The sequence below is a fragment of the Alligator mississippiensis genome, chromosome 13 (genome assembly GCF_030867095.1).
Source record: "Alligator mississippiensis isolate rAllMis1 chromosome 13, rAllMis1, whole genome shotgun sequence".
In the NCBI taxonomy this organism is placed as follows: Eukaryota; Metazoa; Chordata; order Crocodylia; family Alligatoridae; genus Alligator; species Alligator mississippiensis.
Genome location: NC_081836.1, coordinates 10,375,806 through 10,381,946, shown reverse-complemented (window position 1 = coordinate 10,381,946; position 6,141 = coordinate 10,375,806).

The following is a 6,141-nucleotide window of genomic DNA, read 5'->3' as shown; positions in this document are numbered from 1 at the left end:
CATTCCAAGCTACCGCCAATGTCAGGAGAGCCAGAGATGGGGTCAATGTGTATTCATGTCCCAGGGAGCAGTCCCCTGACATGTCAGAGCTGAGAGATGTCATTAATGGCATGGGCCTCTGTGTCTTGCAGGTTGACCTGAGTCATCATCACACTGCTGGCAGTAATATTGAAGATGCTTCCAGTTGGGCACCCAGAAGCAATGGTCTCTTCTGAAGACAAAACTCCATTCCTAGAAGTACCTTGCTTCTTGTCCTCCCTCACAACCCTCCCATGCACCAGGGATTACACTGGCTGCAGCTTCAGAGACTATGCTCTGAGGATCACAACCTCATTGTCCGGCAGAGCCCAGTTGGCGTTTTTCAATGCTAGTGTTTGTTATGGGCCAGATTTGCATCTGGCATAAACTGGCATGGCTTTCAATGACTTGAATAGAGCTACAAGGATCTCCAGCTGAGAATCTAGCACTCTGGTTTTAGGAGCCTGATGTGCCCTCCAGGGTAAGTGCCATGAAGTTTCCAAAAGGTCCATGAGCATTCAACAAGCACTCAGATGGTATCTGTAAACTGGCCCCCTTGCACTCACTGCCTTAGAGATGAGGCCCTGTGTCACCTGCAGCCTCGAACCCAGGGCTTTGGCCAATACAACAGCCTACCCCAACCTGCCATCCACATTACTACTTCTATGGGTTGGATGGGGTAGGGTAGACCTCCATTGATGCCCAAGACCCCATCCACTCTCTGGGAGCTAAGTGGCTGGTTCATAACACCTGACCAGCCACTTCCCCTATTTAAGAAAAAGGAGAGCAACAGAAAGCATCTGGGCAATAGGTTTCTTCTAGTTTCTAGGCTGTGTTTTTGGGGAATCTTGGTTCCTGGCTCAGCTTACTTCTGCATCTGGATTGTCTCCTGGTCCTTCGGGTGCTGACTTGATTTGTTCCTGGATTCTGCTTGCCTGCTCCACCTTTGGCTTTAATGGTATGGTTCTCCAACCTTAATCCCTGATTAGCTACCCAGCTCTAGCACCCACATCCCAGCGCTGACGGTGAGTTGCTTTACACAGCAGTACAGAGAAACAAATGATGCCATACTCTAGCTCCATACATAAACCATTTGCTTTGCACTGATGCCCTAATTAAGAACAGAACAAACCAATTTGCAAGGGTACATGATAAGCATATTTGAATCTCGAGCCCAAGGGGTTGAGGTGTGAAGTAAGGGCCATGGAAGGAATCTTTCTCAAAGTAAATACATCACAGGTGGGCAGGTGCAATATGTGGCCTTTCTACCCTGCTCAACAGCAAGCCTGTTACTGGCAGGGTGCTAGATGATGTGATGGACCAGTGAACTGTACTGCTACAGCAGTGTAGGAGCTAGTCATTTTAAAAAAGAACAATTGGTTCCCAAGAACTACTCTGAAGGTAAGACATGGTTTCCCTGTCTGGGATGTAGCACACAGAAGCAAAGGCACTTGATGGCACACAGGCCCCCATCTGCACAGTTTGGAGCCTAAGCTTCAGGTCTGGTTTTGCAAGCCAGGCCTGTGATTCAGATGTACAGTACGTTCCCTATCAGTTTTGGATGACCTCCAATAGCTGATCACAACAGCTGCAGCGAGACAAAAAGGCTTAGAGGTTCACCTGGGCTATGATCACTGCCCTATTTTGTAGGACGCATCCCTGATTTCTGAGTTATGTGGCTTAGGTAAGGGTTTTGGTGATGAAACAGTTTAGCTGATGCCAGCTAGTTTACGTATAGGGTTACCCGCTGGATAAGAAGCAACAGCTCTGCTATGTGGCAAGTCAGCAAAACTATCTGTAATGATGACAAATACAGTGAGGCAGGGAGACCTCTGAGCTGCCCGGGCTCAACCACAATTTGCTGTGGTGGAGCAGTGCATCTAGTTTAATTAACCTTAATTTTATGGGGAAAACTGTTGCTACACTGGGGCTAGACACAATGGGTCAGGCTTTTGGAGTGACTACCAATAACCTGCATTACTCCATGGGCATGTCATGGCATAGGCAGGCAAATCAGGTCCTTCTGCGGTCCAGTATTTGAACTTGGAATTCAGGCCTCTTTTGGGAAATTTAGCCCCAAGCTTTTAGTCTCCTCCTCGTTTTTAGCTGCTCTGCCAGGTTCATGGAAGTTAGACGTAGAAAAGCCATATTGCATGACTTAACATGCTTCCCCAACCCACATAATCTCTGCAAGACTGATTCTCTGTATGCTATAGTATCATGTGCTTGGCCAAATTTTGCTTTCACTGATGTAAAAACTAGGGAAATCTACTGGAGATCCTGGTCACTCTGCAGATGGACAAGATAGAAAGTCAAAGATCAAATAATCTTACAAAAATATTACTCTGAGCAGAATTTGTCTGGTTTTAAAGAGTGACTGGGCATCCATCACTTCCCGCTGGAGACCATTGCACCATCTAATAGAGCTCACTACTAAGTAACTGTCCTTTATAGTCAACCTAAATGTTCTGTTGCTCGGTTTCTACTCATTCCTCCTATCTGCATGCCCTTGGACAACCTCAAAATGCTCCTCCTCTGGTGTTTATACTCTAAATTCTCATAAACCGTTATCACAACCCCTCCCCCCCCCCAGCCACACAAATGTGCACTTAGTCATCATTTAGCCAAGGATGCAGAGAGGATAATGTGATGCTATAAAAAGAAAAGTGATAAAAGTACTTCTCCATTTCCAGGAGAGCTAAAGATTTCCAGTAATGCTTTGTGCTATCTATGGGTCTGATTGCCCAAAAGATGGGCTTACATTGCTGCAGAGACCATGTCTTTCTGATCCCTCAGTTGAAGATTTAGCTTAAAAGGAATGCGCTGGGGTATATAGAACTGCTACCAAGAGGACTATGGGCCATGCACAGGATTGAAAAAGTCCTTTCCACCCTCTCTCCCATGGTAGGGGAGGGGAAGAGTAGGGGTGATGTGACAGGTGGGGTAGGTATACATTGGGCCATGGAGTCCAGGGGTGGGTTACCAGGAGCTCCTGGCACCAACCTAGCAGAAGGTTGCAGAGCCCTCCAAAGGAACTCCCCACCCACACCCCTCTTGCAGCCAACAATTGCACTGTTTGGAGCACAAATACTTGCACTCCAGAACCCACATATTGGGCTCACAGGTGTACAGAGCCTGGTAGCAATTACCTTGGCAGCATTCCCTAGCTCCTGACCACTCATTAGGAAGGCAATGCAGAGTGAAACAGCTTCTCACCAGCTCTCCAACCCTGTCTGTGTTCCCTCTCCCTTTTTCTGTAGGAGGGACAGGAGGGAGGCAGTCACAGCACAGGAGACTTCCTGTATATCTACCTCTCCTATCCACAAGGTCCATGCACCTATTTTCCTGCCAAGCACCTTACCCATAGTGTGCATGGAAGGTGAGCCTTATGTGGCTATACTAGGGCACAGGTTCTGGCTCTTGTCTCTGGAGAACTCCCCCCTTGTTTGTTCTAGGCTGGGAGACAGGTTTCTCCTTCCCACGCCGTAGAGTATTTGTACTTATTGCTTTTAAAAAGGGCCTCCTTGTACCAAAACTGGGTTTTGGTAAAATTATTTTCCCCAGAACTTGATCTGGAGGTTGGGCTAGTGCCTGCCCATTATGTTCCCTCTCTTTGGGGGCCAGAGGTAGATTCTACTCTTCTTTCCCCCTAACTGATGTGTCTGAATGAAAGTCACTGTTACCCTGTCTGGAGAGATCACTAATGCATTTACGTACCACCTCCAGGTACTATAGCTGACTCCTCATTGGATCCACCATGCAGAGAAAGTGTGCTTACTATTCTGAGTCAGATCAATGAAAGCAGACTAGCAAGAAATGCAAGCTCCACAAACCTCATCACAAATGCACCTTCCATACAAACAAACTCTCTGAGTTTGCTGCTGCTGCTATTCCATTGTCAGATAAGCCCTTTCTCTCTCTCCCTCTCCCTTTTTTTTATTTCAAGTCCACTGTATGTTGAGCAGCTGTGACATCCAGTGGCCAAATACAATAGTTTGGCTTTGTATAGACTCCTTCATACACAATAACAATACCATAGCTCTATATAGCACTTTTAATCTGCAAAGTGCTGTGCAGACTTAATTAACCCCTGCCAAAACCCTGTGGGGTAAATGAGTATGGCCAGCCTAATTGTACAAATGAGAGGTGAGGACAAATTACTGGGAGGTGCGGGAGTTGGCTCATTTGCTTTTTAGACAGGCAAAGAGGGTGACTGGTTGAAACAAGAAATTGTTCAGAGTAGGGGCAGATTAAGGTTTGGATTAGCACATAAATGGTGGAGTCAGAGATACAGAACAAAGCAGATACTTTAGGCTGAAGGTGGAACTCAGTCTTTGAAGCATCTAGGGGAAAGTAACTAAGTGATGGAAGAGCACAATAGTCAAAGTCAAGACAAGGCAGGTACAGGGACAGTAAGAGGATCCAAGACCAAGGCAGGGAGAACAAGGGCATACATTTGATAGGGAAATCATGTCCTGTTCTCCTGCTTCAGCTCTGTTCCTTATAGGTTTGGTATCCTCAGCATGGGCCTATTCTGTACAGAGGAGAGATTCTGGCTTCTGTTGGCCTCAAACTGACACTTGCGCTATAGTATCCAGTCTCCTGCTGGGCTCCTTCCATTCACCTGTAGGTTGGCTCTTCTAAGTTTCATAGTTTCAGAGTCGGTAGGGTTGGAAGGGACCTGAGCAGATCATCAAGTCCGACCCCCTGCCATGGCAGGAAAGAGTACTGGGGTCAAACGACCCCGGCAAGGTGTTCATCCAGCCTCCTCTTAAAGACCCCCAGGGTAGGAGCCAGCACCACTTCTCTTGGAAGTTGGTTCCAGATCCTAGCCGCCCTGACAGTGAAGTAGCACCTCCTGATGTCTAGTCTGAATCTACCCTCGACCAGCTTGTGACCGTTATTTCTTGTCACTCCTGGGAGTGCTCGGGGGAACAGGGACTCCCCCAGTGCCTGCTGGTCCCCTCTGACTAGTTTGTAACAGGCCACTAGATCTGCCTCAGCCTTCTCTTGTGGAGGCTGAACAGGTTCAGGTCCCGTAGCCTCTCCTCGTAGGGCCTGCCCTGCTGCCCCCTGATCATGAGAGTGGCCCTCCTCTGGACCCTCTCCATGTTGTCCACATCCCTCCTGAAGTGCGGCACCCAGAACTGGACACAGTACTCCAACTGCGGCCTGGCCAGTGTCGCACAGAGGGGGAGGATCACCTCCTTGGACCTGCTTGAGATGCATCTGTGGATGTACGACAAGGTGCGGTTATCCTTCCTGACCGCTTCCCCGCACTGTCGGCCCGTGTTCATTTTGGCATCAATAATGACACCAAGATCCTTTTCTGCCTCTGCACTGATGAGAAGGGAGTTCCCCAGCCTGTAGGTATGCTGCTGGTTCTTCCCCCCAGGTGCAGCACCCTGCACTCGTCAGTGTTGAAACCCATCCTGTTCTCATCCGCCCACCCCTGTAACCTGTCTAGGTCTGATTGCAGCCTGTTCCTTCCTTCTGGCATGCCCACTTCTCCCCACATCTTAGTGTCATCTGTGAATTTGAACAGGGTGCTTTTCACCCCCTCAAGTCAATAGGCATTTTGCTACCTGGCTTGCAGTTTGGCTGCCTTGAAGCAATCAGCTGTTCCACGACCTTATTCTAAGTTCAGTATAGTAACACCCCGATGCCCGTCAAGCTCTCTCTCTTTTCCACAGCCCAAGCGAGGTTGCACCCTGCCTGGGCAGCAGCCAACTGTCTGGTTAACTCTTCTCTGACCAGCACCAGGCAGGGTTCTTAGACCACCCCCCCCCCCCCAATCACAGGTGTTCTCCGCAGGGAAGACATGTCCTCGGTTCCAGATCCCCCCGGGTAACGTGGGGCCTCTGCAGGACACGCTAGGAAATCTGGTCATTGCACCAGATAGCAAAGCTAACTTATTTAACAATTTCTTTGCCTCCATTTTTCTGAGCAGGGACTGGGTCACTCCCCCCACCCCCACCACCGGGACCCCCATAGGTCCCAGGGGAGGCGCTGCCAGGCCTAGGGTCAGTGAGGACCTAGTCAGGGCACTTCTGGAGGGACTGGGTGTATTTAAATCAGCTGGTCCTGACGATCTCCACCCCAGGGTGCTGAGGGAATTAGCAG